Below are 9,512 nucleotides of genomic sequence, written 5' to 3' on the forward strand. Positions count from 1 at the left end.
CATTACAGGATCCTGGCTCCTGAATATTTGACATTCGACCTAATTCTGGGAACACTAAAAATATTACAAATACGATTTTCGTACTATTTCAATTAAAGAAATATAAACAAATACATTTACACAATATCACCATATATATTCTTTGTCTCGAAGATATTTGATCACTATTATTAGTCTTAAATTAAACGAAATTAAAGACATCAAAGACCTCCGAAGGTTGTTTTTTTTTTTTCAAACGAGAACGACTGCCACGCAATGTATGCATCCAACCAATAGGCGGCCTTATGATTAACTAGGCTTATTGTGGGATCTGATCGATGACGTCATTTGGATACTCTCTAATCTCTCGTCTGATCAAGCTGGGCTGGAAATCTGCGTTGCTATAGATCGCGTTACATAACAACAATCTCAGAACTCTACGTTCAAAATCAATAGTGGCTTTGCATTGTTCTAAACGCACGGGACATGAAAACATACACAAATGCGATATTATTATTAACACAAACAAAAAATCGATAAATACATTTTCCTAAAAGTTTTTAAAAATCAGCTTTAGAAATGGATAAATAAATAAAAGAAAAAAAACCTAGAGCATACAATCTGCACATATTACAGTCTAAACCTAAACAAGGAACCAATGTTCGTTTTTTCCCCTTGACTTTTGTAGCCTGTATAGAACGGTTCATTGTTTGTTTATTAGTGTTGCTTCTAACCAGGGGCGTCTCGAGAGAGGTGCGATCTTTAATTGGCGACGGCCATCATGGGGAAGTCGAATAAAAAAAAAAAATCAAAATCAGACATTTTTTAAAGAATTGAAAACTGTTAGATACCCCACGTTAAATAATTAAGACAGCCAACCCAAGCGACGCCTCCTCGTCAAACATCCGTCAACGAAGTTGTTTCTTCTTGAAATAAAAAGTTATGCTTCCTTATAACTTTGTAGTAACTTATCAAAAAATAATAAAATGGTGTAAGCATTTCTACCCTCTCGGTGGAGCACTGCCTTATCAGTCTTATCTTATTTATTTCTTTTTCTTAAGTGAACCATATCCTTTTTTTTTCATCCTATATGCTATGTCCGATGTGAGGCCAATGCATTCCATTATAATGTATAACATTAGTTAGTGATTGAATACAGGTAAGTGGCTTTGTGCCCAATTCAAGTCCGTCTGTTGTTGTTTTTTTAAATTAATTAAATTAATTAATTATTTTTTTCGTTGATCTCTTGTCTGGCATTCTGTGTTATCTACTTGATCAAACCTCTTAGCATTTATTTCATTCAAAAGCAGTGACAATCTTCTCCATACTCTCTACTGCAGTGATGCTCAGCCTAATTCGACCTGCGGGCCATTTTTTTTTATTTCCGACACTCGTGTCGCGGGCCACATGACCGAAAATGTAAGTAAACGAAATGAAATTGACCTAAAAGAATTTTATTAGAAACCAGTGGATCTAATACTTGCATTAATTTATAGGATATTAACTGGCTTCATTTCTCTCTTAAAATGTGAGCAACATTGTAGCTAGCTTTACCAACGACTCATTTTCTTGTCTCTTTTTGGTAAATATTCCCATCGATCCTCCAATTTCTAGGCTTAGTTTAACAACCTTTTATTCGTGGCTCAAACCAAGAATGCCGTCATATTTGTTTTATAAAGCCGTATATATGTTGTTTTTTTAAAAACAGCTACAATTTACAAAACAAATAATTTATTATCATGTTCAAAAAAAATAAATAATTAAAGATCCGTTCAATTTTCCTGGTATGATTCTCAATTTAGAGTCAACTTGTAGTTTCTTCAGCTCTCTCATTTTATAAACCTACACATTTTAAATGGCATGGTATCAATGCATCAGAGAAAAAGTCAGGACCCTAACGTGGGTAAAGATCATTTTTTCAACCTATTCTACACTTTGTGCAGACATTTTGGCGGGCCGGATCTGGCCCGCGGGCCGTATTTTGGGAATCACTGCTCTATAGTGTTGTTTGCCAACTGTCAGTATACAAAAAAGGCCAATCTTGGTTATTAGCTACCTGGAAAATTCCATCAAATGTCTTTCATGGACTTTACGCTCTGTTTATATTTGATCTTTCAACTTTATTTTCACTAATGTCGTTAAGAAAAGACTGCAAGGAATGAATCAGGAAGTGTGTTGAGACGATACTCGTGACTCTGAATTCAGACTGTCACCTAGTTTAGAGCTGTTACAACTATGGATGGCTCTATGACCTTCACATTGGTCGCGGTCTTTTGCACACATCACGGATCAGCGAAGCAAGAACAAATCTCCTTCCAAATGTTGACTGTCTATCCATAAGATCTGTGTCTCCTCAAAGAGATCCCGGAAGTTAAAAACGACAAAAGAATTGAAGGGATCTGGAATGTTTCACTAAAGTTGTTTTAACTATTCAAAAATGTAGATCTTTTTAGCAATATTTAGGCGAAGTGATACTTGTAGAGTAGGAGAGAGAAAGAAAAGGAAATATAAGAGTGTGAGAGAGAGAGACTAAGAGACAGAGAAGATAAAGAGAGAGAGAGAGAGAGAGGGTTGTTCCAATTCAACATAATGGATTGTGACAAGTGAAAAACTCGCTGTCAGAGTCACTCAAATTTATCACAGCATTAATTATTATTTTTCATTATTTATTTATTTTATTTTAATGATTTCCCCATCCTACCCCTAAATTATTCACCCGCCACACCTTTTCCGCTCCAGGCTAGACTTAGTTGACCACATTGGAGATAGCTAGGCCACGTCTTTCGATTTATCTTCCCTTGACCGGGCAAAGATATGCACAGACTTTGATCTTATCGGCAGGATGTCCGACAGCCGCAGTGGACACCACCTTGTGTGGAATGCAAGTCACCCCCCCTTTCTCCTATGTCTCTCTTTGATCTAGGAGACCACGAGGACAAACACGCCCATTGACCTCCCAATGTGCGAATCCCCTCTCTTGTCGGACTTCACCCACGTGTAAGATAATTCTAAGCCTAGGACATTTCCTGTGTCCGCCCACATTCTCCAGGCCTGTATATAAAGTAGACCCAAATGAAATCAGACCCTCTTTCATTTCTCATTCTATCTGAGCAATCGAATCTGGACTATATCATTTATTCTCCCTCCTAGAGGAATACCTGGTGGTAAGCCGAACTTAATCACAAGTTCAATCTTAATTACTATGTGTATATTTCCATTGGATTTTATCATGTGTAGTTTATTATTTCGTTTATATTTAATTAGTGCATTGTGTATTTCTCACTGTCGTAAGTAGAAAACATGAACATGGCTAATGTATATTTTATGTATTGCATTAATCTATTAATGCTACGTTGCATCAATTGATCATTGATGCAACCGTGTATATATTTGTACATCTTATTTTATTTCCTTTATCTCGGTTGACAGCCTTGATAATTTTACTATCGCACTAATACTGCGCTTAGAAAGGAGATATGAGTTATCTCCCCTGTAATGAATTATCTCCCCTTTACTCATTTTACTCTAATGAGAGTTGCGCCGCTTGAACGGACACCCTCTCCATTCAAGCGCGCTCCATTGTTCTCGACCCACGGTCATATGTAAACAAATCGTCTGGGTCGCTGACCACCGCCCATCCACCCCTTATCTTTCTCTATCCACCTGTGTTGTTTATTTCAGATTATTATTTCCCCTTCTATGTACATTCTTATATTATTATTTCCCCTTTTATGTACATTTCTATATTGCTACTATCTGCCATCTATTCTCCAAATCCCATTTGTCATCATCTCCCCATTGTGCTCTAAAGCAATTTTACCAATCTGACGAATGCACCTCAGTCGAGGGCATCGATAAGATGCATGAGAGACTTGTCCTTGTTTATCCGCAGCCTCCCTCAGGTGTCTGCCTATTTATCTATTGGATCAATTGTCTATTTATTTATTGGATCAACGATCTATTTACCTGCATCTGTGCTTAGTGCTATTCAGCACTGCACTTGCCTACTGAGATCTACTCAACTCTACCACTTGGCGCTATCGGCATTGCCCGCCTATTCGACAGCCCACCTGTCAAGCTATTAGGTGCGACGTCCTCATAGATTCAGATCTGTGTGAGACGTCATAGCTACGCCAACCCTCTGCAACTCACTGGACATATCCTGTCAACTACGCTGCCCACGGCAGATCCGCTCTGCCCGCAGTAACCTTGTGCCCACGGTAGCCGGCCACCCGCCCTACTGTGCCCACTACAGATATTAGATTTTGGGGATTGAGACTCCACAAGAACTATATCACCGGCGTCCCTCTATCCGCTAGAGCGCCACCTCCAGCTGCAGAACCTCAAGCCAGGACACAGCCAGCTGCGACATCAACAGGACAACCAGCTAAGTCAGAGGACAAAGTGACATACTCTTTTATTAGGTGCAAGAGTGATGATTAGAGCTAGTATTATTTAGAGATAGAAGCAAACCCTCCCCCTTTTTATTCTTATATGTATATTTATGTAAATAAATATTTTTCATTTTAACTTTGTATCTATCTTTTATTGCTTTGTCTCGTTGCGTGTCTGCTCCCGATTCATATGCTGATAGGTTGGTGTGTGATAGCTTTCTAAAAATAATCATCCCCTAGACATAAAACGTGCCAAACACACATCACATTTCCCCACCTGTCACATGGATACTATAATTCACGGGCAAACATGCAAAATTTAAAAACAATATATAAAAAAACAAAACTTATCTAAGAAAGAACTGTGTATTTATAGCTATATAAATCAATACTGCAAGATTTATTTCCCTTAACCATTATCAAACTAGATTAATTAATTACCACTAATTAATTAAATAAATTTTTATGGAGTCCTATTTTGTTAGGAACAATGAATAATTGTGCAAAGTTTCAAATGGAAATTGGAAGAAATAACGTGACAGACAGACAGACAGACAGAGTGAGTAGATCTAAGCTTTGTAAGATGTATGTGACTCAGATCCAGCCATCATTTTATCAAAGAAAACCAAAACACCGGTTATAAACTCCCCCATTTTCTGTGTTCGCTGTCATTTCTTCATGAAGACACACTGACAGCTAATCTAAGCTCATGTGTAAGAGAACAAATTTATAACTGTTTTAGAATATTATTTTGATTGCAGAGAAGTAGGTAAATGAGTTGAAATAATTTGGACTTTTTTGTTACCATACGTAGGGCTTGAATCTCAGGAGAGAGTCGGAAGATCAAGTAATAACTAAAAACAGGGGCGGATTTAAGCATTTTAGTAGAAGTAGGGCCACATCCAAGGCATGCATAACTATTGTCCGCCGCTGGTGGATTCTTTTCGCCGTCTACGCCTGTCCTCGGCAGCGGATTTTCGTTTGGTCTCAAATGTGTATCCCGCGGCGTTTGTGAGTGACCTCTAGCTGTCTCGTTCTGAAACCGCATACCAGGTGCTCTCTTGTATGTCAGATAAGGCAAGTTGGCAAATTATGTAGGCCACAGCTGGGGCTGCGTAGCCACGGGAAGTACTGCATTCCTCATTAATCTTTGGACTCTCAGGAGAGAGTCAGAAGGAATCACTGGAGGAACGGATTGAAACATTTGAGTTTAAGTGGGGCATGGTTGAATCTGAAAGTCAGAGGACCAAGTAATCACTGAAGACAGGAACAGATCTAAGTATGATAAGAACCAAAGCTATTGGAGATCTCTGATTCCCTGTACTCAGCATGAGGCACATTTTCCTTTTCACTTTCTTCCTAATTATTGAAAATATCTCTGGCACCTTTTTTTTAGGGCTACCAAGCAAGTGGAGGTCCTAAGCTATAGCTTGTGTTGCCTATAGGTAAATCCAGGAATCCTAACCTATAGCTTGTGTTGCCTATAGGTAAATCCAGGGGTCCTAACCTATAGCTTGTGTTGCCTATAGGTAAATCCAGGGGTCCTAACCTATAGCTTGTGTTGCCTACAGGTAAATTCAGGGGTCCCTAAGCTATAGCTTGTGTTGCCTACAGGTAAATCCAGGGGTCCCTAAGCTATAGCTTGTGTTGCCTATAGATAAATCCAGGGGTCCCTAAGCTATAGCTTGTGTTGCCTACAGGTAAATCCAGGGGTCCCTAAGCTATAGCTTGTGTTGCCTATAGATAAATCCAGGGGTCCCTAAGCTATAGCTTGTGTTGCCTATAGGTACATCCAGGGGTCCCTAACCTGTAGCTTGTGTTGCCTACAGGTAAATCCAGGGGTCCCTAAGCTATAGCTTGTGTTGCCTATAGGTAAATCCAGGGGTCCCTAACCTATAGCTTGTGTTGCCTATAGGTAAATCCAGGGGTCCCTAACCTATAGCTTGTGTTGCCTATAGGTAAATCCAGGGGTCCCTAACCTATAGCTTGTGTTGCCTACAGGTAAATCCAGGGGTCCCTAAGCTATAGCTTGTGTTGCCTATAGGTAAATCCAGGGGTCCTAACCTATAGCTTGTGTTGCCTATAGGTAAATCCAGGGGTCCTAACCTATAGCTTGTGTTTCCTAAATGTAAAATCAGGGGTCCTAACCTATAGCTTGTGTTGCCTAAATGTAAATCCAGGGGTCCTAACCTATAGCTTGTGTTGCCTATATGTAAATCCATAACTAACTGAAGGGAAATCAGAAAAACTATTTCTCTATTTTCCATTGCAGGTTTCTCTTGAATTCACAGATGAAATCTTTAAGTTAGTTTTAATTATCAATAGTGTCAATCCTCGCCTCCTGCCAGCCGAAGCTCAATAAGTTTCTACACGAGAAATTTACTCATTTACCACCCCACCCCATTACACCGCAAGTTTCATGTCCAGACCTTATCAAATCTTCAACAATGTGGTTACCCATTAGCCCATATTACGTAACAGATAAGTAGTTTGTGCCACGTCACAATGTGTGTCGTCAATCTTCAGTGTTGACACCTGGAGGGTAGAGGCTTATCTTCTTGTCATTAAGGTCAATGGACTAGACCAAGTGATCGCCCAGGTGGACAATCTTGCAATAAACTTAAAGGAAGACCTGGAAGGAATGAGAGCTTTTACTTCAAGAGATCTTGACATGTATGTCATTAAATCTAGCGAACTGATTCTTTAAAAGCAAAGATTAAGCCACAAAGAATGTAAATATCAGTAATAGAATAAATGGAATCAGCGATATCTGAGATATAGGCCTATCCCAAAGAGAAGTAGCAATTTAAACAATATTCTACATAGTAATATCTGATTAAATTAGAACCAATAAGTAAACCGTCATGCTATTAGAGGTTGATGAAGAGATTTTGAACAAGCCTTTTGCAATACACGTATACAGATGTAATCTAACTTCAATCTGCGGACTAACGGTTAACAGTTTCATTGAAAGAAATTCTATCCAAGGCAAAAGAAAGAGAGGAAATGGAGAAAGACAGTCATTAGAAATTGCGTGGTGCCCCAACGGTTCAACAGACTAAGGGATTAATGCTGCGTTTCTCAAAGTGTGTGCGCTCATGCACAAACTAAATAAGATAAATAGATGTAAAATAATACAAATAAAAAGAAGTTTTAAAAATTTCCAATTGTTTTTTGTTTAGCGCAATTTCATGCTATTAGCTTTCTCAATACGCTATGATCCTATCACTTATCTGAAAATGGGTTAGTGAGAAATAACGGGGTATCTGGGTAATCGCTTTTTAAATGTAGTTATTAGAAAAAAAGGGTGAACGACCAGAATTCGAACTCGTTGGCTAAAGTCTTCTCAGTCGTAGAGCGTATGAACATGGAAGACTTATAAAGGGGACTAATTCAGTTTATGCCACTACTTCAGTCAAGTACATATTTCTTTCCTTTGTTCGAGATACCTAACAAAACAATTAATTACCAATAGTTTTACTAATTAGTTTTTTTTTAAATTGATTATTGTGTTGTCAGATAAAAGAAAATAATTGTGCAAAATTTTCGTTTGATCCGATATTGGGTTTGGGAGAAATAACGAGTACAAACTTTTTAACAGACAGACAAAGTGAGTTGATATAGGCTTAAACCACAGACCTATATATATTACCCTGTGGTCCAAACATTTTATAACATGCGGAATTTTAAAAAAAATGTCGTTCTAGTTGATTTGACGTTCCTGTTCTAAAGTTGGTAAGTGCGGAGGGGAGAAGTGAAACCCGACACTTCTGGACTCCTGCAGGATATTTCGTCCATCTCCTTACACTTCTGGTTCGTGGTGGAAAAGAATGTTAGAGGGGGGGGGGCGGGGTTTCATGGAAACTGATTCCTGTATTTCTTTTCCTGGTGCAGACGTAATCCACACGTTGAGGTTTAGATTTGGGAAGTGGGGAGGGAGGGAGAGAGACACAATTCAAGAATAGGTTTAAAATAACAATACGTAAATAAACTATCAACTAATGATACAAATGTGTGCTATTCTCCAGGAAAAGGTTGTGATCTCCTTTACCCTCCACATCTCAGGCTTTAACAACGAAACATGCAAATAAACAAATTCACAACAATAGGCATTTCAAATTACACGGGTATTTCAAGCTACATGAGCACTTCAAGCTACATGAGCACTTCAAGCTACATGAGCACTTCAAGCTACATGGGCACTTCAAGCTACATGAGCACTTCAAGCTACATGGGCACTTCAAGCTACATGAGCACTTCAAGCTACATGAGCACTTCAAGCTACATGGGCACTTCAAATTACACGGGCACTTAAAAAAAAATGATATGAAATGTCGCCCTACTCTAATAATTCGTTACCCAAACATTAATTAATACCATTTTGATTTAAGTCTTCAAAAGAGGGGAGTGGCCTCCACAAAGAGAGATGCCCGGGCATATTTCCGGCACTGCGAAGGTTCTAATTAATTTCGAAGAATAGTAGGCATTTATTGTCCTAATTACTTTCAAGGAAAGGGAGGCGATAATTGTTTCTAAAAAAAAGAGGTAGTTCTAATTATTTTGAAAGAAGGGGAGGCTCTAATTGTTATAATTACATATGCATTTTAAAAAATGTTTTTTTAATAAGAAAAAAGTGAATTGGAGGATAAGGAGAGGGGACGGACTAAAGCCTATAGTTTTTTTTTTTAACTAGATCTACATCTCAATGAACTGAATAGATGATAGTTATTTTCGTGATTTCATATTAGGCATAGCTAAGGTTTATTTTTCTACAAGTAATCCAAAATGTTTGCTTAATTCCCCTCCCAAGTGAAATAGATATTTCTACATTTAAGACCAGGATAGAGAACTAAACACAAAGCCCCAACACACCTGAAGCACGTGAAATCCGGTACTGTTAGGCACTTCTCAAGTTGAATTCATCGGTATAGGTTAACACGCGTCTACGACAACAAGCTTGTTGGATTTCTGGGTTGACATAACCTGGGGTTTTATTTTATTTTCAGGTGTACATTGCATACGCCCAACCTAGTGGGCGCCTGGGTTTGAATATATCGATTAGTTATATTGTTTATATTGTTGAGTTTAATCTGCGTTCGCTTATATCGATTACTTATATTGTTTATATTTTTGTTAGTT

The sequence above is a fragment of the Biomphalaria glabrata genome, chromosome 17 (assembly GCF_947242115.1).
Source record: "Biomphalaria glabrata chromosome 17, xgBioGlab47.1, whole genome shotgun sequence".
NCBI lineage: Eukaryota > Metazoa > Mollusca > Gastropoda > Planorbidae > Biomphalaria > Biomphalaria glabrata.